This window comes from Pongo pygmaeus, chromosome 17 (assembly GCF_028885625.2).
Source record: "Pongo pygmaeus isolate AG05252 chromosome 17, NHGRI_mPonPyg2-v2.0_pri, whole genome shotgun sequence".
Lineage (NCBI taxonomy): Eukaryota > Metazoa > Chordata > Mammalia > Primates > Hominidae > Pongo > Pongo pygmaeus.
The window spans coordinates 21,759,518-21,785,575 of NC_072390.2; the positions used below are offsets into that span (position 1 = coordinate 21,759,518).

The 26,058-nt window shown below is 50.9% G+C and overlaps 1 protein-coding gene across 13 annotated transcripts in view; it reads right to left on the reverse strand.

Annotated features, from left to right (window-relative positions):
- Positions 1 to 24,812, reverse strand: part of LDLRAD4 (low density lipoprotein receptor class A domain containing 4) — a 439,373-nt gene extending 414,561 nt beyond the window's left edge. For 4 of the 13 annotated variants that reach the window (XM_054461261.2, XM_054461258.2, XM_054461250.2 and 1 more), the window contains exon 1: positions 23,820 to 23,950. The gene's annotated coding sequence lies outside the window, so the exon portion shown is untranslated. Of the gene's footprint in view, positions 1 to 8,906; positions 8,930 to 22,766; positions 22,785 to 22,898; positions 23,216 to 23,546; positions 23,564 to 23,632; positions 23,747 to 23,819; positions 23,951 to 24,698 lie in introns of those variants that run through there. The other 9 variants (XM_054461252.2, XM_063653363.1, XM_054461259.2 and 6 more) reach the window with 7 other exon arrangements.
- Between the last annotated feature and the right edge of the window lie 1,246 nt (positions 24,813 to 26,058).

The following is a 26,058-nucleotide window of genomic DNA, read 5'->3' on the forward strand; positions in this document are numbered from 1 at the left end:
ATGTTAGATGCACGAGACAACATGACAGTCATCTTTGCAATCCCGGTCTCCAGCAGAAGTAATTACGGCGCAGGACCCATTTCACGCATGTCCCTGTGAAAGCAGGATCCAGGGTGTTCAGTCGGGGAGGGGACCGCGGGGACAGAGGAGGATTCTCTACTGACGGCAGAGTGCCCTGCAGTGGGAGGCTGGGACAGTCACCCCTACATTGTCAGCGGTCAGTCAGGAGGAGGAGCTGGAAGGCTGACCCTGGAGTCCCAGCAATACCAGCTTTCAGCAGGAGGCCCAGCCTTCACCTGCTGCTCTCTCTGCCCCTGCATCCGTCCCTCAGACACGCCCTCGGTCCCACCACGCTGACTCCCACATAGCCTGCGTTTTGCTGTCTACCTCGAGGCAGGATCACTGCTGCATTTCAATCCTCAGCATATCAAGACATTGTGTACAGAGTGATGATGAGCGGGAGACCCGCTGCAGCACCCGGGAAGCTACCCTGGAAGCCTCCGGAATGAACTTCCGCGTGTATACACACAGCGAAAGCACATAGCAGGTGCCGGGGCCAGCATGGAACTTGACACTGGTTTGGGTCTTTATAAACCAGCGCCCTGTGAGGTGCCATGTGAGGTGTCCAACAGACACAAATAAAGCCCGCCTTGGCCTGGCGCGGTGGCTCATGCCTGTAATCCCAGCACTTCGGGAGGCCAAGTCATGTGGATCACTTGAGGTCAGGAGTTCCAGACCAGCCTGACCAACATGGAGAAGCCCCGTCTCTACTAAAAATACAAAATTGGCCGGGTAGTGGCACATGCCTGTAATCCCAGCTAATCAGGAGGCTGAGGCAGGAGAATCGCCTGAACCCGGGAGGCAGAGGTTGCAGTGAGCTGAGATTGCGTCATTGCACTCCAGTGTGGGCAACAAGAGTGAAACTCCGTCTCAAAAAAAAAAAAAAAGAAAAGAAAAAAAAGCCCGCCTCAAGTAGGGCCAATTCTCTCTCAGCCAAAAATTGTGAGATTAGACCACAATCTGTCGTCATCCCTCCAAAGCTGCTGCCTCATTTAAATATCCTCTCATCTGCCAGTCACTGAAGACCTACTATGTGCTAGGCGCTCTTGGGGGCACCTGGAATATCAAAGTAAACAGGGGAGTCCCTGATCACTGAGTTCCTGGTCCATGAGGAGAACAGATGCCTGCACAGTCCATTAGAAAATAACAGTGTGCACGCATACACGCGCATGCACACGTGCACACAAGCACACACATGCACACAAGCATGTACATGCACACACACGCTCATGTGCACACAAGCACACGCATGCACACACGCACACTACAGCCAAACTCTGAGGATGCACAGGGCAGCACGGACCTCTAGCCCAGGTGCTGACACTGTCTTGGAGCACCTCAAGGCCGAGGGAGGCTGAAGCAGCACCTCCCAGGCCAAAGAACCCACAGGATGGCCACGGGAGAGGCGAGAAAGGGCCCAGGGGAGACTGTGGGCATATGTGGGGGAGGCGGTGTGAAAGCCTGCTTCCGCTTCCCTGCCACCAGCTCACGGGGACACCGGGGCCCTGGGCCTGCAGCCTCAAAGCTCCTTTGGGACCAAGGGCTGAGCGTTCAGCAAGTTGACCCTGCGAGACTAGGGAAGCCCCAGGCTGCTCTTTTGGAAGGTGAATGTGTGACTCTTTCAAAGCACCCTGACCCTGCATGTGCCCATCTCCATCACCAAAGTAGGTCTGGAGTCGGGTCTTTCAGAATGCTGGCCTAGTTATTTAACTAATGTGCAATGAGTTTCTATGTCCAAGGCCATCCAAAACATGGCAAAGCCAAAGAAATATGTATACACTTAGGAAATTCCTTCCTTGGCCAAACAGGAACAGGGACCCTACAACTGGCATGAGGAGAGTTGCATGGGCCAGCATGCTGCCAGGAGGTCCCCAGAAGTACCCACGGCAAACCAAACAAACAGCAGTCAGGAACTGGGTGAAGGCTGGCTGCAGCACAAACAGCTACAGTCGCAGCCTTTGGCTCCATGGCATCTCACGGCTGCTACAGCCTGCGTGGCCCAGGCCACCACGGAGCAAACCCCACGGGCCACAGCTGGAGGTGTGCCAGCCGGCAACTTAGGGCTCCACTCTTTCCAGGCCCGCCAAGGGCAGCCAGGGCATCTGCGTCTGGTCCCCAGTCCACACTGTGACTGGCGCAGGCATTACAAGAGAGTGGAACAGAGCGTGAATGAGCGCAGCCGTTCTGAGCCTACTGAAGGTCTCTCCAGCCGGATGGCTGGCCCAAGCCCCCTCTGGACAACTGCTACTTTCATTTGCTCTAAGACTGTATGATCATTAATACCTGTAATTCATTCTGACTAATCAAAATTCATCCTGGTTAATTCACTAGCTAATTAGAATTTAAAAGAGTGCCACAGCCATTCAGGCAAGCTCATTTAGGAGCTATTGAAATCCTCACACAAGACGTAGGTGAAAAGGGAGAGGGAGTCTGTTTAAACTTCTAAGTGGCCCCTGCACTCCCCTTTGTTCCCTCAAATCCCTGAGCTCAGCAGGCTAATCTCATTGGATTAGCTGCATTAACATTTCCAGTATCCTCTCCCTAACACCAGGCCCCTCCAACCGCAGGCTTCATGGGTCACAAATGTTCTCTGGAGCCCGCAGTTACAAGCAGCAATTTTTTTTTTTTTGAGACAGAGTCTTGCTCTGTGGCCCAGGCTGGAGTGCAGTTGTGTGATCTCAGCTCACAGCAACCTCTGCCTCCCAGATTCAAGCAATTATCCTGCCTCAGCCTCCTGAGTAGCTGGGATTGCAGGTATGCGCCACCACGCCCAGCTAATTTTTGTTATTTTTAGTAGAGACAGGGTTTCACCATGCTGGCCAGGCTGGTCTCGAACTCCTGACCTCAGGTGATCCGCCCACCTCAGCCTCCCAAGTGCCGGGATTGCAGACATGAGCCACCCGCCTGGCCTTACAAGCAGCAATCTTAATGTCCCCTCTCCCACCAGAACCTCAGCAGGAACAGGGGCTGGGGCTGTTGAGCAGGAGCAGGAGGCATCTCGGTGAGCTCCCCGGGAATGTAATGTTATAAAATCACATTTTCACACAGAAACACAGGTGTAGTCACCACCCGGGAGAGGCCGCCTATGTGTAGGCCTCTCCCCAGATATTGAGTCTCTCCAGGATCCTAAAAGTAACCCAGATTTGGTGCAAACCTCACAGAGATGTGAACCCAGGCTGGCAGGACTCTGCAGTCCACGCCCTCTGGCCTGCACCACACCGCCCCTCAGTTCTGTGGGTGCTGAGTCCCACATCTGCACATTCTCCCACCTGCTCTCCAAAATAACCCAGCTTATCACAGAAAGAGCACAGAGTAGATGTAGAAAGTCTTCCTTTTGTGTGAACACTGACAGCCCAAATAAAGAAGGCATCAGGTGCATCCAACAGTGCTTCAAGACACTGATCAATCATAAAATATTGTGTGGCACAGGCACCTGTAATATCCTTCCAGTCAAGCAAAAAATCTATCAACAATCAACAAGAGGCAATGCATGAAGGGGACCAGCCCAACAGCAGAATGTTTTTAAGAGGGGGCTCCTTCTCGTTTCACAATAAAGCACATCCAGTCATTGAGCAATCTGTCTCCAGTTCCAATGCTGGAAAATAAGGAAGAGAAATCCTGGGTTCATGCTTAGATGGCTCTGTGATCTCATGCCCTCCAGACTTGGGAAAGGCAGATATTCTGGCACCTGCTGTTAGTTTACAGTTCCCAATAGTTCCTGGGGTTTTAGGTGGATTTTCAGAGCAAGTTTGTGGGTAAGGATGGCCAGGAACAGCCTCACTCCACTGTCCATTTCCTTCACAATCAGCCCAAGCGCCGTGACTTCGCAAGGAGGCAGACACGTTGACCTTAAGAACCGGGGTGGTCGTCCAGGGGGCCACCAGACTCTACCCCAGCCTCCCATTTTAGAGACGAGATCTTAACAGCATGTGACCTCAGACAAGCTGCTAAATTCCCTAGACCTCAGTTTCCTCATGTGTAAAATGGGACTGATCACTACACTTCCCAGCCTCATAAATGAATTACATAGGTCAAATGAAAGAACACATGCAAACTGCTGGACAGCAATGCCTCCATGAAGGGGGTTCTCCATGGGAAAACTGAGTCCAGAGGTCTTGAGTGATCACAGTGACTGGTGCAGGGCTGTCACACAATCGTATGCACTGAGGGGATGGATCTTTGGTTGCTCGGGGGTCAATGCTACTTGGAGACCGAGCTAGGAACAAGGTTCCATGTTCCCTGAATGTCTTCAAACTAACTGCTTTTTCCACTGAACAGATCACCCCAGTTCCACTTGGCCCTGGGACCAGGAGTGAAATTATCACCTCTGTCTGCAACACAAGAACAAATCAGCCACCTGGCGGTCACTGTCCACAAGCCCACGAACCATAGCACCTTCCTTAGTACTAAGTATATGAACTAGAAGCTCTGGGGACTAAGAGACCATCTACGGTGGCCTCAGAGAGCCACATCCTATCAGATCACAGGAGGAAGCAGGCAGGACACCAGTGACCCTGCCAGTGCCCAGGACGTGGGGTGATGCACTTAGTCCCCTGCATTTCCCAGCAGGCACCTGCACCATCTTATCTGACAGTCAGAGTAACCCTGCAAGCAGGCAGATGTCATGATCCCATTTTCAAGATGAGGGAGCAGGACTCGGACTGGCCAAAGGCCACAGCCCAGAACAAGAGCAAGCTGGCCTCCAGAGCCCAAGCCAGCATGCCTAGCAGGCGTCCTACGAGTGGGGCCTCCAGGGATAACCCAAGATCACAAAGACAGAGACACGTGCTGCTTCTTAAGTCACTGTGTTTCATTCTCCATTAAATATAAAACAGAACTCTACCTGCACACATTATGCCCCCAACCACAGTCCCTTATGGAATGTTACAATCCTCATCTCTAAACTGAGATGGAACCACGCTGGTTCCAAGCAAGACTATGGAGGGAGGGAGTCCACAGTTCCAGGGACAAAGCAAAGGGGAATTAAAACGTAACCTCAAAGGAAGATGTCAACACGTCTGCAAAAGAAAATTAATTCCAACTGTGATCTGAAAGTCCAACATGGAACACCAGGTGCAGGAGAGACCCCCACTCCAACAGCAGCTCAGAAACCCTCCAGACTGAGAAACACGGACCGAGCCCCACGCAGGAAACACCAGCACCCAGAGGAAGCAGAGGGTACAGAAAGGAGTTTAAAATGTTTTTCTAGGCCAGAAGTGGTGGCTCACGCCTGTAATCCTAGCACTTTGGGAGGCCAAGGAGGGCGGATCACCTGAGGGCGGATCACCTGAATTTGAGACTAGCCTGACCAACATGGAGAAACCCTATCTCTGCTAAAAACAGAAACTTAGCCTGGGGTGGTGGTGCATGCCTGTAATCCCAGCTACTCAGGAGGCTGAGGCAGGAGAATCGCTTGAACCCGGGAGGCAGAGGTTGCAGTGGTGTGCCAAGATCGCACCACTGCACTCCAGCCTGGGCAACAAGAGCAAAACTCTGTCTCAAAAAAAAAAAAAAAGTTTTTCTATTGTTAGATCAAAGCGAAATGATGGTTCCAGGGGGAAAAGATGGAACAGTGCTTCTCTGTGTAACTGTTTCCACATCTAACAAGAAACTGCTCTGCACAGAACTGCCCAGCCCAGCTCGGGAGCGACGGGTGCCAGATGGAACCACTCTCTGTAGAGAGTAAACCTTGCTATCCCCATAGCAACTCCACCGCGCTTCCAAAATGCTTAAAAAGACACACATCAAATTGTTTTCCACAATTTTTCAGAAAGTGACTTTTTATTCCACACCCTTAGCAAATCTAGCTAACTGGGAATTTTCTCATTATAAAAACGGGAACGCATGATCATTGTAGAAAATATGGAAAAGATGAAAAGACAGAATTTTTTAAACCACCCTTAGCACTATATGCCAAGACCTCTATTTTTAATGTCCTGGTGTATTTCCTTCCAGTCTGTTCTCCGGGTGGAGGTTCAAACAGATTCCTAACGGAGGCAAGGATCAGCGCCCAGCCTGCAAGAAAAGCAACCCACCCCAGGGCTGGATGTGCACTTCCCCCGGGGGCAGGACTGCAGATGTGTCCTCAGACTGGGAGGGAAATAAAGTCGACTCGTCCAACCAAAGCCGATCGCATATGCAACGTGGCTAGTGGTCTATTACACAGGCTAAAAGCCATCAGTAGGAATGAATTGCTAGGAGTCCTCACCACTATTTAGAATGTGGGGGCGGTTTTCAGGTTTTTCTCCTTCTTCTGCACTTGGTTTTCACAATCCTTGTGGATTTTAAATCCAAGGCAACAAAACTAATACCAGAATAAAAGCACAGTCAGATGCCTGGAGGGTGAGTCAGACTTCCAGGTAGCTGTCGAACATTTAGTCTTCTTTGAAAAGATGGAAAAAAGATTCACAGGCCATAATTTTCTCTACTTTGAACTTTTCCTGATCCCAAGAACAGAGGAAAACAGCTTAGGAGAATCAAGGTTATGATAGAGACATCTTGTCTAAAGAGAAAGCATCCACATATGATGACTTTAATAAACTTTAATAATCTGACGGTTTTGTTGTTTTTTTTTTTTGAGATGGAGTTTTGCTCTTGTTGCCCAGGCTGGAGTGCAATGGTGCAATCTCAGCTCACTGAAACCTCCACCTCTCGGGTTTAAGCAATTCTCCTGCCTCAGCCTCCCAAGTAGCTGGGATTACAGGCGCATGCCACCACACTTGGCTAATTTTTTGTATTTTTAGTAGAGACCGGGTTTCTCCATGTTGGTCAGGCTGGTCTCGAACTCCCAACCTCAGGTGATCCACTCACCTTGGCCTCCCAAAGTGCTAGGATTACAGGCATAAGCCACCGTGCCGACCTAATCTGATGATTTTTTTACAGCTTGATAAATTGGTTTCTAAGCAAATAAATAATTTATCCAAAATGTATTTAGCCAGCAAGTTAAATTTGGGAGGAGAGAAGGCAAGGGCAAAAGTTGGTCTGAAAAACAATTGCTTCTCCTGGTTTCTGGTAGGTAGTTTACTTAGAGGAAAACAGTAAAATAAGAATGTAATGTAGGTGAGCAGCAGTCCATGGGGCGGGGCGGGGCGGGGCTCACGGAAGGAGCTCAGCCTCCCCGGCTCATCTCTCTCACTGCTGCTCATACTTCAGCCTCTCTGCAGGACTTTCTGTTTGCATTGAGGCCTCTCCCGACCCACGGAGGCTCAGGTGAGACAGCCTTGCACCCACACCTGGCACCCACCCAGAAGTTGGCAGAAGGGAGGATTCCAGAGTCCCATCCAGGCCTACGAGTCTGTGGACCTGCCCACCGTCCTCCCCTGGCCAGGGTGCCTGCTCACAAGTCCATCTGTTTATTCAACAAACAGTCCTGGCGGCCCGATGCAGGGCCAGGACAGGGACAAGAAGACGATTGTCTGCCCTCCTGGAGCTCACAATGACCAGGCCCCGTGCAGGAGACACATGAGCCAGGGAAGGCCTCCTAGGGCAAAGCCAGGGGACTAACGTGCGCACCCAGGGAGAGTTTTGGGTAGAGCAACCGCAGAGGCCTGTGGGGCGAAGGGGTGCGTGGGTGAGGAGCCTCAGCAGGAGGGAGGCCCGAGGGGCACAGGGCATGCCATCAGGGATCACAAGGGTCACTGGCTGCTGCATCCAGACCAGACCATCGCAGGTGGGGAGGACGGCACCCGGTCAGAGGCCCTGCAGAAACCCAGGGAGAGAGGACACACGAGCACTGCTGGTGGTGACAGTGAAAAGTGATCATATTAGGATGAACGCTGGAGGCAGAAAAAACAGGTTTCACACATGCACTGGGCTATGGGAAAAGGTGATGAAAGAAGTGTCTGAGATGTGTGGCCTGAATCACCGGGCAGACAAGGATGCTGGTGACCGGAATGGGACAGTGAGGGAGTGACAGGGCTGGGGGGCTGAGGGGCAGGGAGGAGCAGGTGGGGGAGTAAGAGTTCAGTTTTAGACATGCTGGCTTGGAGGTACCTATGAGTAGAGATGCCCGGTAGGCAGGTAGGTGTAGGAGCCTAGGGTTTGAAGTTCCAGGCCGAGGTCCTCTATGGAAATACACAATCAGTCTCAACAGTTGCGACACAACTCTGTCTCTAAGCTCTCCAGCTGTAAGTATAAGGTTCCAGACTCAGAAACCTCTCTCCACTGACAGCTGAGGGAGAGACTCCGTTCCTCCGGGCTCTGAAGCTGGCCACACCTTACCGGCAAGTTCTGGCCACACCTTACCGGCAGGCTACATCACCCAGGGAGGGAAGGGGAACAAATACTCAAAGACATCTTTGCTTAGAGAAGGTTTCCATAAAACAGCACCAGAGACAGTGACAAACAGGTCACAGGAGCACCAGAGACAGTGACAAACAGGTCACAGGATGGAGAATATTTCCAATAAGAGGGTGCCGGCTTCCTTGGCCCACTTCCAAACACAGCTGTCCCGCCCCTTACTGGGCTCTGAGCAGTGGGCCCCTCTACCAACCCTGCCAACCCAAAAGCAAGCCAGAGGGTCCCTTGATGTCTTACCACCTCTTAACAGTCAACAAGCCAATGCATTTGCTACATCACAGCAGCACTACACCATCCAGTAGCAGAGAATATATCTGAACGGCATGGCATTTGCCTTCTTAGCAGCCAGTGACCCGTGTCTAAGCAGACCCAAGAGCACCTCACTCGCTCATGTCCTTCAGGGCAGGTGCCTGCAAAGAGGTGGAGCCACTGGTAGCAAGCTCTGTCCCTAACGCACTGTGTGTGGCGACAAGCAGATCCTCTACCATCGTCTACAGTCCTCATTGATCACACAACTAATTACCAGGGGAGATCAGAAAGCGCCTCACCTGCCACCTAATCATTTGAACAATGAGCTGAAGCCTTGGTCATGAGGACACTGGCTCCTGTTCCCTTCAGGGAACCAGGAGGACCACACCAGGGAGAGCCAGCAGACGTGGCAGCCTTCTGTCCCTGCTGCCAGCTTCGGGTCCAGAGCTGAGTTCGGACGAGCATCACAGCTGGCACGCGCCTCTCCCACACACAGCTTCCAGGGAGCATGGCTGGAGGTGGCACTTCCTGGGCTGTGGAGGAGAGAGCGGGAAGCCTTCCTGGGCTGTGGAGGAGAGAGCGGGAAGCTGCGAAGCCAGTGTGAACGGCGCACACGGCTTCCACTTGGAACGCAAGCAGGGGATCAGGAGACTTGGCAGCCAGAGCGAAGAGTCAGAGCTGCAGACAACAGTGAATAGCTGAGCTGGGGAAGGGATGCGGCAGCAAGAGGTGACACAGAGGCTTGAGAAGCACAGCACGGGGCAGCAGGAGCCACCGGACAAGGCCAGGCGGGGAAGGAAGGTGATTTTGTCGAAAGGGGAGAAACAGAACTGAAGTGAACTTGCATCCACAGCCAAACAAACTGTACCAGGACAGAAGCTCAAACCATGCCAGGCAAAAAAGGGGCACAGGCTACAGACAGAGGCGGGAGGCGAGTGGGACAGACAGGAGAGGGGCCACACTGGCGGATCCACCCCACCACTGGCACCAGGCCGAGTCTCTGCACTGCTCAGGACCTAGGACATACTCCTAAGTCCCACAAGAGCACCCAGAAGACGCTCCTCTAACATGGAGGAGATGAGAGCAGGCCCCTGCGGTGGTCCCAGCCTGCACCGTACTCGGGCCACACTCCATCCCGCATGGCCCATCAGGAGAGAGCTTCACAGGGTGCCCCCCGCTCAGTCCCCTTGATGTAACTATGTGTATCTTCAAATTCAGTTTTTAGTGCTATACCCTCAACCTCCCAAAATGACATCGACTAGGTGGGTGCCTGCCCAGCCACCAAGCTGCCATCCCTGGGACCAGTGACCTTCAGAAAACAGCCCACCATGTGGCTTGGACAACCATTGGGCATCACATTCCAATTAGGTTTCACACATTAAAATAACAAACACTGGCCTGAATTCCTCATTCAGCTAATAGCCACATTAGAGAAGAAGAAACAAATCCATTAATTATACTTCTATGTACATTTCATTAATTATTTGTTCCTTAAAGCCAAGGAACATGAAATTAGATGTTGCCTGTGAAAAGCTTTAAATAGTCACACGTTTTGCAAATAGAAGGCATTATTATTCCCATGCGAAAGTGATAAACCTGGCTTCCTGTCGTGAACTGCATGGAGTACGAAATGTAAGCATTTTGTGAAATGTAAACAAATATCAACTATTAAAGCACTGTGGTCGAGACAGAGCTCCCCACTGCAAACAATTCGATATGAAATCAAGGTATGTGTTCTAACGGGCTTGTTTTTCTTTACCATTCGTGGCTGGTTGATTTGGTTTTCGACAAAGATGGGAAGAAACGCTCCACACCAGAACCAGACTCACACGACCTCGGGCAGGGCCGCAATCAGGAGGAATGGTGACCCAAAGGGCAAGGGCCACCCGACATGCTCACCAAGAGCAACACCCCGCCCCTGGGCTCACTCCTGCTCCCACAAGCCTCTGGCCTTTCTGTGTACACCCACCTTTCAGACGAGCCATGTGTCCACTGCCATTTCTTCTCAAGCAAAACCTGTCCAGACCCCTCTTGCCCTTCTCCCTCCCGCTTCCTCCCATAACACCTGCCTTTTGCCTCACCCATAGACATCTATACGCCTCTGAACTTGAAGACGATGCTGCCCGTGGTGCGCATTCCATGCAGGCAGGGAAAGAACCTTCACTCATCCCTGCAGCCCCGCAGCACCCTGGACATCCGGAATGAGCTTCACCAGATTACAAGTCTCCATTCTTATAAATGCATGTGGGCCCTAGAAGGGTGCCCCTGCTCCAAGCATGAATAAATAATCTCATCCTCCTAAGGAAGATTTCTCCACACAAATAAAGCAGTCCTATCAACATTTCTGATCACCAAACTGGTGTATCCAATCCCTCCCCGACTTGTGCCAGGATTTGCCCTCAAGGGTTCAGAAAGAGGGGCCTAGGAGAGTCAGGGCAGCAAAGGAGCAAGATGTGGTCTGCGGATTTTAAGTTCACAATAACTAAAAGCTACAAAAGGAATTTAGAGTTTGAGTTTGAAATTTCAGGCACTGTAAGCAGTAGCATCTACCCATGACACTTGCGGACACCCTCCCACCTCTTCCCCCACCTGCAGCCATGCATGGCCTGCCCTGCCCTCCCCGTCTTAACACGTGTTCCCACTGCCCGCCTGTGGGCCCCCAATTTTCTGAAGCATATACTCCTACAAGCAAAAATGTCTAAGCACACAGGTCATGTATATTTATTTATAAATTATAAATTATATACATATACTATGGTAATAGTACATTGTACACATAATATACAAAGTTTGAAATAATGAAGTAAAAATAAGTATATGCATTCTAATATTTTCTCACTGCAACCCACTGACCTAGAATACTCTTTCCCCATTTGTTCACCTTAAAAAAAAATCTGTTCTTTCGCTAAGTCTCAGCCCGAGGTCTATGTCTCAGTCCAGCCATGCTGCTATAACGAAATACCTTCAATGGGGTCATTTAGAAACAGCAAAACTGTGTTGCTCCTAGTTCTGGTGGATGAGACGTCCAAGATCAAGGTGCTGGCAGATCTGGTGTGTGGTGAGGGCCCATTCTTCATAGATGGCACCTTCTGTGAGTCCTCGAGTGGTGGAAGGGGTGAACAAGCTCCTCCGGCCTCTGTTATAAAGGCACTAATCCCACACATGAGGGAGGAGCCTCTTGACCTAATCCCCTCCTAGAAGCCCCACTGCTCAATACTATCAATACTATCACAGTGGAGTTATGTTTCAATTGAGGAGTTTCGGGGACACACAAACATTCAGACAACAGCATTTGGCCTCCTCCATGAAGTCTCCCTTGATTGACCAAAGTACATTGAGCCCTCAGGAAGCCAGGAGACAGCAGGTCTACTCACATCTTCCTCTGTCTCCCTGGTGCAGTCGTTAGCCCTGTGTGGCAACCATGGGCACACCCGTCTTCCACCAGTTTGGGGACAAAGCCATGTCTTTATCTATGCCTAGTGCATGGACATCCTGAGTGCTCCATAAAAATGCACAGAGGAGGAAAGAGTAGAAGGAGAGGGAACGGAGGGAGCGAAGGAGGCGTCAGAGCCACCACCTCTGGGCCTGGGGGCCTCACTCTCCTCCACATCTAAAGCCTTTCTTGAAAAACTGCTTAGTTCAAGACGTGATTGTAAAACCACTCTCACTTGCTAATTGCTTCCACCACACATATTCCTTCTTCTCCTTGGTCTCTATGTCTCCAAAAGGCGGGAACTGGGTCTCTGACTGTGCCAGTGCCGGGCAGATGTCTCACGAGTACACACTCGGCTCACGAGCTGCCTTTTACTGAGCATTCGCTGTGGTAGCTGGCCTGTCCCACCTGATCTGCATACATATGATCTTATCTAATCCTCTCAAAAACCTACAAGGTGGACAAACAGCTATCTCAGAGAAGGTGAACTGAGACCTAGAGAGTCAGTGACCTTCCCCAGGTTGCACAGCCTCCAAGGGGACCAGCAGCACAGGGGCCCAGGAGGGACAGCTAGAAGGCTGACTGAGCAATTGCCCATGGCAAGCCCTCAGGAGGCCAGGAGGCAGCACGTTTACCCGAATCGTCCCAAGCACACCGCGGATGATGCAGTCACCCCGTAGCAGCTGACACACAGGCTGGCGCTGCAGCCTGGACGCTGCCTCCTCGGTGGGTCCAACGGGGACAGCTTCCTCCATGCAGATGGCAGAACAGAAGCCATTCCCTCAGACACATAAATGTGCCCCGGCTATAAAACTCCAACATACAAACAATGTTACAGCAACCAAAGGATGAGGATTCACATTAGAGGGTAATGCACCAAGAGTCCATCAGATAACAACTGCTCCGCTTCATTCCAAGTTCAACTTTATCAGAAAACAAATGTCATGATTTTTTTGGACTAAATTTACTACATATAGCTAGTTGTAACTGTACATACACAACATTTATTTATTATTTTTACACTACTCTTCAGATGAAAAAATGCAAAATCCCAGGACCTCTAGTTTAGAAGTAAACAATTTTGAATGTCATATTCAAACCCAATAGGAGGAAAGCTAAGCGTTTTAGGGGCACAATTTTTTAACACTTTTTTGTAGAGACAGGGTCTTACTATGCTGCCCAAGCTGGTCTCAAACTCCAGCCTTGTGCCTGGCCTAGGGTTCAAGATTTATCTTCATAGCCAAAGTAGCAGAAAAACAAATGTTCAACCAAGCCAACCAACTGCCAACATTTCCTTGAGTCCTGCACACATTGTGTCCAGAAGGCCCCCGTCCCCACTAGGAAAGCAGGGACTGTGTTGCAGGAGCAAGCCAAACAGCAAGGTCAAATCAGACAGAAATCGGTCAGCTCTGCACGCCTCAGCCAGTAACAAACACAAGGTGGATTTGTCAGGCACCCAAAGCCCTCTGGGTCAATGGCAAGCATCCTCACAGTGACATCAGAGCCACCAGCTCACTGAGGAAAATGGAGAACCGCCAAAGACTGTGGCAGATGCGTGCTCCCCAAAAGACACCGAGGGACCCCACTGGCCAGACCACTGGAGGACTGCCACCCCATTAGCAGCCTTCAGCACACTCCATCTCCACTCTGCAGGCCTCATCCCATCTCCAGCCTTTTGGAATCCATCTCCAAGGCCTCGGCACTGCCACAGGTGAGGGCAGGTGTGCACCTGGGACAGAGTGTGGTGCTGATGGCAGGCCAGGCACAGCTGAGGACGACCCAGTCTGCAGTCTCAACCCAGGGAGATGGGGCACGGCATCGCCAGTGCCGTCTGCACCTGCAGTACCCAGGCTCACACACCTAGGCACCTCCTTGAAAGCTTTGGTACAGAACACAGAACTGTGCTGATATGTTCAGGCTCTGTGTCCCCACTCAAATCTCACCTTGAATTGTAATCCAAATTGTAATCCCCATGTGTTGGGGGAGGGAGCTCATGGGAAGGGAATAGATCAGGAGAGTGGTTCCCCCGTGCTGTTCTCATGATAGTGAGTTCTCACGAGATCTGATGGTTTTATAAGGGGCTTTTCCTTCCTTCACTCTGCACTTCACTCTCCTGCTGCCAAGTGAAGTAGGACATGTTTGCTTCCACTTTCGCCATGACTGTAAGTGTCCCAAGACCTCCCCAGCCACGTGGAACTGTGAGTCAATTAAATCTCTTTCCTTTATGAATTACCCAGTCTTGGGTATTTCTTCATAGCAGCATGAGAACGGACTAATACATGGGCCCACCAGGTCCTGTGGGGCCCACTCACTGTCAACCAGGCAACACCCATGGAGGTGCACCCCCAGCACACACCAAAGAGCAGGTGAGCACCTTGCATAGTACATGAGGGTCTCCCCACCTGATGCGCTCAGGTGCCTGTGAACAAAACCACACTGATCATGACCAGCCCTAGAGAAAGTGGTGCCATCTTGCTCCCTCCAGCACGGTAAGCACCCTCCATTCCAGCTGCTTCCAACCCCTCAATGAAAGACTGTCTTTAATTAGTTCATCACCACCTAGTAAAGTGATTTTTTCATCTCTCTCAAGCTTTAGGAGCAACAGCTTCAGAGGTCAGGCACTGTTCATAGTTGCTGCAACTCTGGAAGGGCTGATGCCTTGGAGGAAAGCAGAAAAGTTTAGCACATTTGCAGAGGATGTGGAGGTCCTCCACAGACGACACAAGCATGGAGTATGGAGGATCATGAATTTTCTGTCTGCCCATCATGAATTTTCTGTCTGCGTCCTTAGGGGAAAGACTAGCAAAGAGTGTGAGGTCCAATAGGGGTCATTTGAAATGAAGAGAAGCGACTGAACAAGGTATGGTGGGGCTATCCAGACAGCCAGGTGCTGACTCCACCCCCTCTCCTGGCCCTCATTCTCCATTGCAAGTTCAAGGCTACCCCTAAAGAGGGAGGATGAGGAGGCTGGGGGAAGACCAAAAGCAGTCTATGCCCATCATATCCTATAATTTGTTTAAAAGACATGTTATTAGAATGTTTATTGCCCTGAACCTACCTGAGTAGAATTTAATTCTATTTTATTTTATTTTATTTTATTCAAATTTTAAAAAGCACAAAGGTCTTACCCCACCTACTGTGATCATCCACTGACATTATGATGTTTGGCCCTAACAAAATTCTAGCAAACAGCAAAACTCCTTTCATCAATGATCCAGATGACACAAAGTCAGATTTTCAAAATAAAAAGATAGGAAAGAAAATTTAAACATCATGTGCCCATATCGTTTACTGCCAAATTTGCAAAGGTTTTTTAAATAATATTCGGCATTGACAAGGGTGCAGTCACTCTCTTCTCTGTGGGAATGTAAGTTGTCTCTTCCATTCCAAAAGCCCCATCTGGCAATATTTTCGGAAGACCCTTAAAAGTCTTATACCCCCCAATTTCCCTTTGAAGAATCTACCCAAATCATATTTTAAAAAATGTTCAGGCCAAGCACAGTGGCTCACGCCTGTAATCCTAGCACCCTGGGAGGCCAAGGCGGGAAGATTGCTTCAGCCCAGGAATTTGAGACCAGCCTGGGTAACATGGCAAAACCCGGTCTCTACAAAAAAAAAAAAAAAAAAAAAGCAAGGCGTGGCAGCATCTGTAGTCCCAGATACTTAGGAGGCTGAGGGGAGAGGATGCCACAAGCCTGGAAAACGGCGGTTGCAATGAACCAAGATCATACCACTGCACTCCAGCCTAGACAACAGAGCAAGACCCCATCTCCATTTTTTTAAATTATCAAGTTATGCAATGAATTTCTAAAAAAAAGTTTAAAGATGTTCAATGCAATCATATTTATAACAGAGAAAACCAATAACAGCCTCAATGTCCTAAAACTGGTTTTTAAAAAATAACAATATAACCATAGAATAGAATATTATACAATCTAGAAGTGGGATTTTTGGAGAATATTTAAATCACATGAGAAATATTCATGAAAGAATGCTAAGCTTCTTAAAAAGTACACAAATGACTTTATAATTAATCAATAAACCTGGAATCTACTAACCTACTAATCATCTCTAGCAGTGAGATCATAGATAATTTCAGTGATTTTTATTTTCTTCCTTCTTTCCCTATTTCCTAATTCTCTTCAGTAGACATGTAATCAGGAAAAGAAAACGTTATTTGTCCCACAGATGCTGCTAGGAGCAGCTACCCCAAGACAGGCCTTGCACCTTGGGTCATGACAATGCGTGGCTACTGAGAGCTGTTGACAGAGTGGACAGGGCCCAGACCAGGACAGTCTCTCTAGAGGTCTTCACCTCCTCAACCGTAACTTAACCGGCCCCATGCCAGGCTAGCCTGCAGATCAAATGCCACAAAGGCTCAGAAATGCCCTGCAACATGTGGGACACCCAGTAGTATCTACATAGGGGTCAGCATCCATCCCAGCTGCTGGGGGTGGCTGTGAGGGACACCCTTTCCTGCCTGATACTGTGGACCAGTCTGCAAAGAGCTGACTGTCCTGCGAGGCCCATGATATGTGCATCTCTTGGGTACTCCCTTTAGGTCCCACAATCTCAAAGATTTAGCTTGTCCAAGGTGGACAACATTTCATAGGACGTACACATCAATATGCATGATTCATTTACCTATACCCCATGAAGCAAAACAGAGACTCTTGGCCTGGCGCAGTGGCTCACACCTGTAATCCAGCACTTTGGGAGGCTGAAGCGGGCGGATCACTTGAGGTGAGGAGTGAGAAACCAGCCTGGCCAACATGACGAAACCCCGTCTCTACTAAAAATACAAAAAACAGCTAGGTGTAGTGGTGCATCCCTGTAATCCCAGCTACTCGATTTAGGAGGATGAGGCACAAGAATTGCTTGAACCTGGGACGGAGGTTGCAGTGAGCTGAGATGGATCACGCCACTGCACTCCAGCCTGAGTAATAAAGGGAGACTCTATCTAAGAAAAAAAAAAAAAAAAAAACAGAGACTCTTAAGGATGGGATAACTTTTTTTCATTTTTAAAGAAACTGTAGGCCGGGTGCAGTGGCTCATGCCTGTAATCCCAGCACTTTGGGAGGCCAAGACGGGCGGATCACAAGGTCAGGAGATCGAGATCATCCTGGCTAACACGGTGAAACCCCGTCTCTACTAAAAATACAAAAAAGTTAGCCGGGCGTGGTGGCATGTGCCTGTAATCCCAGCTACTCGGGAGGCTGAGGCAGGAGAATGGCATGAACCCGGGAGGCAGAGCTTGCAGTGAGCCGAGATTGTGCCACTGAACTACAGCCTGGGCGACAGAGCAAGACTCCATCTCAAAAAAAAAAGGAAGAAAGAAAGAAACTATACTGCTCTTTGTCCTGGGATGAACTGGATCCCTCTGAGTGAAGAGACAGCTGATGGGGGCATTACCAGCACACACCCCCAGACCCAGGCAGTTAGCTGCTCCCAGGAACCGGGCAGTCACACTCCACCAGGCTACACCCAGAGATGCCACGGGGAGGCTGATGGAAGTGGTTTTAAGGACCAGTGCAGAAGAAATATCTGGCAATACCAACACTCCTGCTGATTGTTGCTTTGTCTTTCTCTCAAGGAACTCAAGGGATAAGGTGGGCAGAGACAAAGCTGCCATGGTCCAGTGCTCAAAACTGAGGCTCTTGCCACAGGTAAAACAGGCAGAAAGCAGAGATTAGGATTAAAAACAGGGGAGCGAGTTGGGGAGGGAGGGCCACAGCACGGAAGCAAGAAGGACAAAATCCTGAACTTGCTGGCTGGGTAGAGTCCCAGTGGGACCTGTGTGGGGACAAGAAGAGAATGGCACCCTGCCAGCAAGTGGTCCCAGATGAAGAATTCCTGACCCAGGCCCCACCTCATTTAGCTCCAGAGGCAGATCCCAGAACCTGGAGCCATACTGCCCAGGCTGCTCCACCCTTTATTCACAAGTTGGTGACTCTGGGCAATGTCTTGACATCTCTGTAACATGTGGATGGCAGGAGGACCCATGTCACAGGGCTGCTGTGAGGATTAGATTAGTGAATCAGTGTATGGCAGCCCTCAGAACACAGCCTGGCACACAGGAGAGGCTACAGAAGCACTTGGAACTGCTGTTATTATTATCTGCCCACGTGCCCTGGTTAGAGGTCAGGGAGCCCTTCGGAAAGCAGCCTGGCCTCCTACAGCCTCTCCAGCGGCTGCCTTCGGAAGCAGAGAGACTTTCCAATGGAAATTCCCTTGCAGCTCTGTGCACAGGTTGCTGGCCCCTGGGGCCACGGACTCCGAGAACAATGCCTGGCTGTGCATTGCCGGCCCAGCCCTCTTCTGAAGAATCCCAGCAGCCAGGCCAGCAGCGTACCAGGAAGCCATACAGTGTGGCAGAAAGCCTGCCATTCTGCAAATCCCAGAGGCAGGAAGTCGAAGCACATCTGCAGAGGGTCCTCGCGATACGTGGCATGGAGGATGGCTAGCCAGTGTGAGTGGGAAGGATCTCTTTCTCTCAAGGCCTACTTTCAGGAGATTCTCTAGGTCCTTTTAGGAACAGAGCAGATGAGGGCACACACACGTGACTCACACCCACCCCCTTCCCTACCTTAACGCCACTCAGTCGTACAGTCCCCAAGTCCCATCCACAAAGAGAAGAGCAAATCATTTGGCAGGGGCCCCTGGTATGAGGTGGCTTTGTAACATGAGCTGTGTGTCCGCAAACAACTAGGGCAAGACCATTAAGTTCATTACACCTGTCACTCTGCCAGCTGAGCTTCCAAACTGCCCAGATGAAAGTACATTATGCCCAAGGAGTGCCACCCAGGCCCTCCCAGGCCAGTACAGCCTTATCTATCGTAGACAGTTTGTTCTCAGTGTCTGCACCTGCAGAAAGAACACAACTGTAAACAGCTTGAAACTTGGCTTTGAGATACTTTAGGCCCTGGGCAGCTAAGAACAAAGTTGAGGTCTCCTGGGAAGAAGCTAGGTGCCTGATTTCCCTGCTCGGAGGAAGAACGGGAGTATGGACCAAAGTTGGGGCCAGGGCAGGGGAGGAGGCGGAGCAGCCTAGCAAAATAAAGGACACAGAGTTGGTCCTTGGATTCTACTGCCCTGCAGTAGAGCCAAAAATAAAAGCAAGGCACACCCTTTTCATTTCCGAACCGAGGCACAGCATTCTAGGCGGCAGGCAGAGGTCCTCTGCGCAGCTGCATGCACACCAGGCCCATGAGCGGCGCCCAGCCGGCCGCCGGCTGCAGAGTGCATTTGCAGTGCAAGCGTGTTGCAGACAGCGGTAATTTATTTATCCCTGTCATGTAACATTAACAATCTGTCTGGAGCTTGGCAAGCACCAACTTGCACTGTCACATAAACTGTCTGACAAACTTAAAGTTTCGTAAATGCTTCTCTTTCTCCAGCAGACAATAAAGCATCCTTAAAAAAAAAATAGTTGTCATCTTTTCTGTTCCTTTTCTCTCTTCCTCTTCCAAAAAAAAAAAAGGAAGATAAAGAAAAAAAACCAACAACAAAAGAACCCATGCAAACAGAAATGATCCCTCAGCAGGATCCTTAACCCTGAACCGCTCGACATTTTTCCGATGCCAAGTAAATGAGTAAATAAATGGATGGGGGGAGTGACGTTGTAGGAGATGGTTGAGAAGGGGGTACAGAGGAAAATCTGCAAAACAAAAGTACAGTCATTAAAAATTAATAAAGGGTGTGGACATCCAGACCCCACCCCCGTCTGCTCATGGGGATTGAGCCAGACATTCTGTGTCCTCGTTAAGTGGAGTCTGGCAGGCTGCCGGAGTGTTAGTGGGTTCTGGGAATGCCAATATATTAACCAGAGGACTTTTTGCATACCCTTTAGAGTTTTTATTCTAGAAAAGTCAACCATTTGGCACAGTGCAGCATTATTTTTGTCCGGGAAAGCTCGCAGCTGCCAATCAAGGGAGAAATTATATCTATGTTCTTTGTAATCTCCAAGACCTATCTGGAAAACAAGCTTGGTGGAAAGAAAAGTCTTCACAAAAACAGCTTAAAAGGCCAAAGAACCATTTTTAGTGAGAACTCAAAGAAAAGCAATCCATTCTTAAATCACATGGATATGTGACAATACAGACATCGTTTTCAATTCTTCCTGTGATGGAAAAAAATGACATTAACTGGAAATTCAAACCCAATATTTTCAGAGTAATTAATAGTACAGGTACTAGCTTCAGTCCTTTCTTTGCCTAACAATGAAGCAAACAATGCCCCCAAAAAAACTCCCTAAAAAGTGGCAGGTCTTGTGGCCTAAATTTTCAAATAGTAGGCAGAACCTTTGCATCCCTATTTTGAAACTTAAGATTCACCTTCCATGTACACCCATAATATAGGTCAAGATGTAATTCTAGACTAACACAGTTCATATAGGCAGAAAGTCTCTTTGACATCAGAAAATAATGGCTTCCAGGAGATTTTTTTCTGAGACCTAAAAAAAGGAAGGAACAGAGAGAGAGAGGGAAGGAGACAGAGAGGAAGGAAGAAAGAAAAGAATAATTTTGGACTACACAGCAATTTTGTCACTATTCATATTTAATATCCATGTGCCGCTATACATTCTGTTAACTATTTCCAAAAATTTTTCCAGGTTAATATGGTACGCTCTTCTTTTACAATGTTTTACCACTTCTTGAGGGATAACATTTTTCCTCAGAAAATGTTAACATGTGTCCTCAGAAAGAAGGACACATCATAGAGACTGGATAAGCCCAGATTCCAAAGAAAGATGAGAAGAAACATGGCAAGGACTACCAGAAAGATCAGAGCAGTCTACAATTGCAAGAATTCCTGCCCAGGGCCCTGAGGTGGCTTTGGTTTTACGTGATGACGTAGAAGATCAGAGCAGTCTACAATTGCAAGAATTCCTGCCCGGAGCCCTAAGGTGGCTTTGGTTTTACGTGATGACATAGAGCAGTCACCTCCCACCCACCACAAGGAGACTTTATGCTGGCTACATGCAAAGACATCAGGAGCTCAGGGATCTCTGCTGGACTGCCTGCCAGAAACCATCCACAAGAAGCAAAAGTCACTCTCCTCTGGCTGTGCTTCCCTATCAGTCAGGGAGGTTACCCCTGCAGCAGCCCAGAGCAAAAACAGAGAGCGTCCCAGGAGCTATGAGGCTGGTCTGCCAGGCTGCTAAGTCAACCAAGACTACAGCACAGTCCCAAACTGTAAACACCTCTGCAGACGGGCCCTTGCTCTCCGCGTGCCAGGCAAGAAAACTATTCTTAGAACACTGTCAGCAGTTGGGGGAAAATAAATATTTGTCTATGTATGTATATACTCCAGTGGGAGTGGGGTGGGGTGGAGGAGTCTCAAATAATGTGCCAACAAATTGGCACAAAATCCCTTAATAAGCAGCTGGCACTGGCTGCGTTCCACTGCAGGATTGTGGTCTTGCAAACCAAGCCCGTGAGAGGATTCAAGAGACAGCCCTAAAAACCTGCCGGGAAGAGTCTTCTCCAATGTAAATACAAACCTACACGAACCAGGACCATGGCCAACAATGGCAAGCCCTTCCAAGGGTAACAACAGAATGTTAAGAAACTAGAGAGGTCTTTTAAAACAAGGGAGGAAGGTAGCTACAATTCCATTACAGCAAATCCCTTACTGGCATTTACATTCCCAGCCCTAATTCCTAACACTGTGTTCAATGTCAATAGCAAAATGAAGCTCTTAAAAAGAATTAAGCTTTCAAAGATCATAAGGAAGTTAGCCCCCTGATTTAAAAAGCACTGCTTAGAAAGGTCCATCAAATAACATTTCAAGGGTTGATGGGAAACCAAATATAATTCAATAAATATACGTGGGTAATATTCAGACGTCCTCATTTGTCTATGTAATGACTCAGATTTGACACTGTGATCCTTGACTGGACACAAAGACTATATTCCAGAAGAACTGTGCAGAGTACAAAGGGAGAGTTACAGATGACAATACACTCGAGTTAAAGACTAGAAAAGACAATACTCATATACAGAATGCAGACATGACTTGATGCAATGGCAGTCTCCCTGTGCAGACTTTGCAGAACCTTCTCTGTCATTCAATACTCAGTCCTGAAGCTCCAGGGGAGATACAGAGAGGAGAATGCCATTCTTGGCTAGCCAAACCGGCAGAAAGGGCCGTTTTTAAAGGGAGGCTTCCCAGCACTAGCCCTTCGAGAAGGCACCAACCTCCATACCAGCCACAGGACCCTATTTTTGAGAGTCAATGCTGCTCACCATCTCTATCCACCTCTACTGCAAATAACTTACTAGCGCTCAGAACCCACATTCTATACAGCTACTCTTACCTCACATCCCACAATGCCTAACACATAGTAGGCCCTCAATAAATATGGATTGCAATGGTAATTAACATTTAGAAAGTAGCGCTGGTCCAGGGATGAGAAGATGCCAAAATAATTAGAAAAGAGAAAAAGAGAAGGGAATAGACTAAGACACAGAGGAAAAGAAAAGAAGCAAATCAAAATTATCCAATTCTAGCTAATTAAAAAATTTTGGGGGAAAAACAAAAATTATGCTAGTTCATGCGGCTATGGGCACACAGCAACCATTCCTGTGCCCGGGCAGAGCTAAGGAGCCCTGCTTGCTTTAAAGAGCTTCTAGCTGCCCTGACTGGCGACGAGGTGTCCCTCCAGGTAGGTGACCCAAGAACGCTGTGCTCTCGGATGCACCTTTTCCAAGTGCCGCCCACCTACCATGCGTCCCTGTCGTCCTGAAAACCTCTGCCTCATCGGGAAACCTCCTCCTTTTCCAACGAAAAAAAAAAGTTTAAAAACAAGCAAATGCCCTCTCCGCCACGATAGCGATTTAACCTAAGCCGAACCCACTGTCTTCCACCGGTGTACTCACAGGGCGCGCCCCCAGGCCCACCCGGGGTGGCGCACCGGGCAGGGGTCCCAGCTTCCTAAAGGCTGTGCAGGGCAGACCCCTTCACAAAGGCAAGTGCCGGGCCGGGCTGGGTGCTCGTCGCTTCCTGTTTATTCCACGGTAAGGGGCAGAGAGAAATTCAACACACGCCTGCTTCCTCCGGGGCTCGGAGACCCAGCCTAAGTGCAACAGCAGCCGCCCCAGACAATCGACTTCCCAGCCAATGCCGGGAGCTCCGGGCGGTCCCGCGACCGACGTCAACGCGCGCGGGGGGACCCGGGGGGACGCCGGGTGAAGCGGACCCGAGGGGCCGGGGCCGGGGAGCGCGCGGTGCAGGATGCGGGACTGAGGGGCTGCGGGGCTTGGCCCGCCCCCTCCTTCCCGCAAACTCCCCGGTCAGGTCCTGCAGGATCTTCCCGCTTCCCGCTGACCTCCAGTCTCCGCCCGCCACGGCTCGCCGAGGCCTAGGGGCGCCGAGACAGTTGGGGCTGCCGCCCGCGCGCCCATCCTGGCCTCCGGGCGGTGCAGAATTCAGTCTTGCAACCGCGGGACACCCCGCGCCCCAGGACACCAGGAAACAGAAAACGGGGTGGGGGTCGGCGAAGTACCTCCACCGGCGTAACCCCGCCCGCGGGCCAGCGCCGGACCCCCGCCGTGCCCACCGGCAAGCCCACCCGGACCAAGCCTCACAGACCTCGCGCGCTGGGCGCCCAGCTGCTCCCTCCGACCCCAGCCGACGGCGCAAGCTCACGGACGTCCAGTTCCCAAAGCGTCCGGTTCCCGAGTCCCCCGCCCCCCTCGGCCACCCCTCCCTCCGGAGCGCAGCGGTGAACTTGGGCCAGAAGCCGCGACCACTGCGGCCACCTCGGGTCCGCACTCACCTGGGCCGCCCCCCCGGAGCGGAGGCGGGGACTGCCCGCAGTGCGGCTCCGCGGCCACCGGCCCTGCTGGCCAGGGGGAGGGGCGCGGTGCGGGGCGCGGCAGGGGGCGCGCGGCGGGCCGGCGGGGAGCGCGGCGCGCCGGGGTTCTTTAAGAGCTGAGGACCTCACCCCCGGGCCTCCCCCGCGCTCCCCGCCCCGCTTCCACTTTCCCAGGCACCCGCAGCCTGTCTGGCGGCGGCGGCGGCGGCGGCTCCGCGGCTTGCAGGGGATCCCCGGCCGGCCGCGGCGGCGCGCGGAGTGGGCAGGGCCAACGCACTCGCCTGCTAGTCCAGCCGGGCCCGGTCCGCAGCCTCAGCGCGGGGAGAGAGGGGACGCGGCGCTGCGGTCGCCGGGGAGGTGTCCCGCCTCCAGTCGCCGGAGGGGGGGAGTGTCCCGCCTCCCGCCGCCGCCGCCGCCGCCGTCTGTCTCCAGCCGTGACTGCGCGCCGCGGCTGTGTCTGTCTCCAACTCCTCCAGTCTCTCCTCCTCCTCCCCACTCCGCGGTGGGGACCCGGTGCGCGGCCAGGCCGCGGGGACCGGGGCCGCTGTGGCGGGGGCTCAGGGGTCCCCGGCTCACAGGCCGTGCCGACCCCTGCGGGGGGCGGGCCCGGAGGCGGGGTGGGGGGCAGTGGGGGAGGTGCGCGGGCGCCGAGGCCGCGGGACCCGGGGCCGCACTCCCGCCCAGGGCTCGGGCCCGCGTGGCGCGCGCCCACCGCCGGCCGCACGGGGAACTCCAAGCCGAGCGCAGAGTCCGCGGCTGGGGCGCCCGGAGGAGCCGGCTCGCAGCCCGCGGGCCGGGGGCGGTTTCGGGAGGCGGGGGGCGCGTTCCAGCACAGAGTACCTCGCGGGCTGCGTGGGCACCACGGGCCGCGGGACCTCGGGCAGCGGCCTAGAGACGCGCAGTCGGGCGGCAGGACACTTAGTAGGACGGATCAGTGCTCGGGCAGTCTTGAGGAGCTTGAGGTGCCTCCGGACCCCACCTGGTCGCCCCCTTAGTGTCCTGCCCTCTTTAAAGGAAATGGCTCCTGCCTAGAAGGTCAGATGGATTCTTCGCGCTGTGACCCTTTCTCCTTGAAGGACCTACACCTCTTGTGAAGACCATTTCGGACTTGACCTCCACCTGAGTGCAGACAATATGCCATTTTGTTCAGAAGTACACGCATTGCCTCCAGCCACCCCTACCATGTTTGATGGTGGATTGGTTACTGCCAGAGCATATGGGCATTTTAACCCAATTTTATTACAGTCACCAAAATTAGCTCGCCTCTGCCAAAATTAACCCCCCTGCAGATATATCAAAATACTACACTAAGCAGGGGTTTCAGGCTGGGTTTAAGATAGATGCAGCTGATTAAAGGAGTGAACATTTTCAACTGTCCCCACCCACCCCAAAAAGTTGTCCAGCTCATACTTCCATAATGTCAGAAAAATGAATCTTTTGAAACCTACGTTTTGTCTAATTTGTCAGTGACTTTTTAGTTAGTGAAATGTTGGCTGAATTCAGTTTCCCTTAAGCCCTCAGCTCTCAGCTATGGTGGTAATTGCCGCTAGCCTTTGATCAGTGCTCATATGTGATGTAATAATAACTACCATTCATGGAGAGCTTCTGTGCTAAGCGCTTTACATGGATTGTCTGATTGAGTCCTCACAATAACTGGGAGCTATTACTTCTCCATTTTACACATGACGAAGTTGAGGCTAGAAGGATTTAGTAATTTCTCCTCAGACCACAAAGAGATGGTTTTACATCCCTAACTAGCTGCATAGAAAGCTGGGAGCTGAACCAGCATGCCATACTGCCACCTACCTACAGCAGTGCTGACAGTTCTTCAGCTTAGCCAACAAACCAGCCAGTATCTGCCCTGTGCCCGGCAATGAGCCCGCTCCAGCTGGGAATGCCCAGGTCCTGGTCTAATTGAGAAGCTTGTAGCAGGGGAACTTTGAACCTGGCTGCCTGGGTAAACTTTTTTAAATGAGCAATAAGCTGATAAGTGCTTCACACAGGTTATCCTAATCTGACAAGCATATACTTAGTTTATATTTAATGTCCACAAATGCAAAACTCACATGCTTTGGGGTTGGAGAAACTGTGCTCTTGCCCTCTTTAGGTAGAAAAAGAAATGACTTTTTCTATCTAAACGCCCCATGGACAATGAAGAAGAAAAGTTTTTCCGAAACCACAAAGCAATGCCTTCTATTTC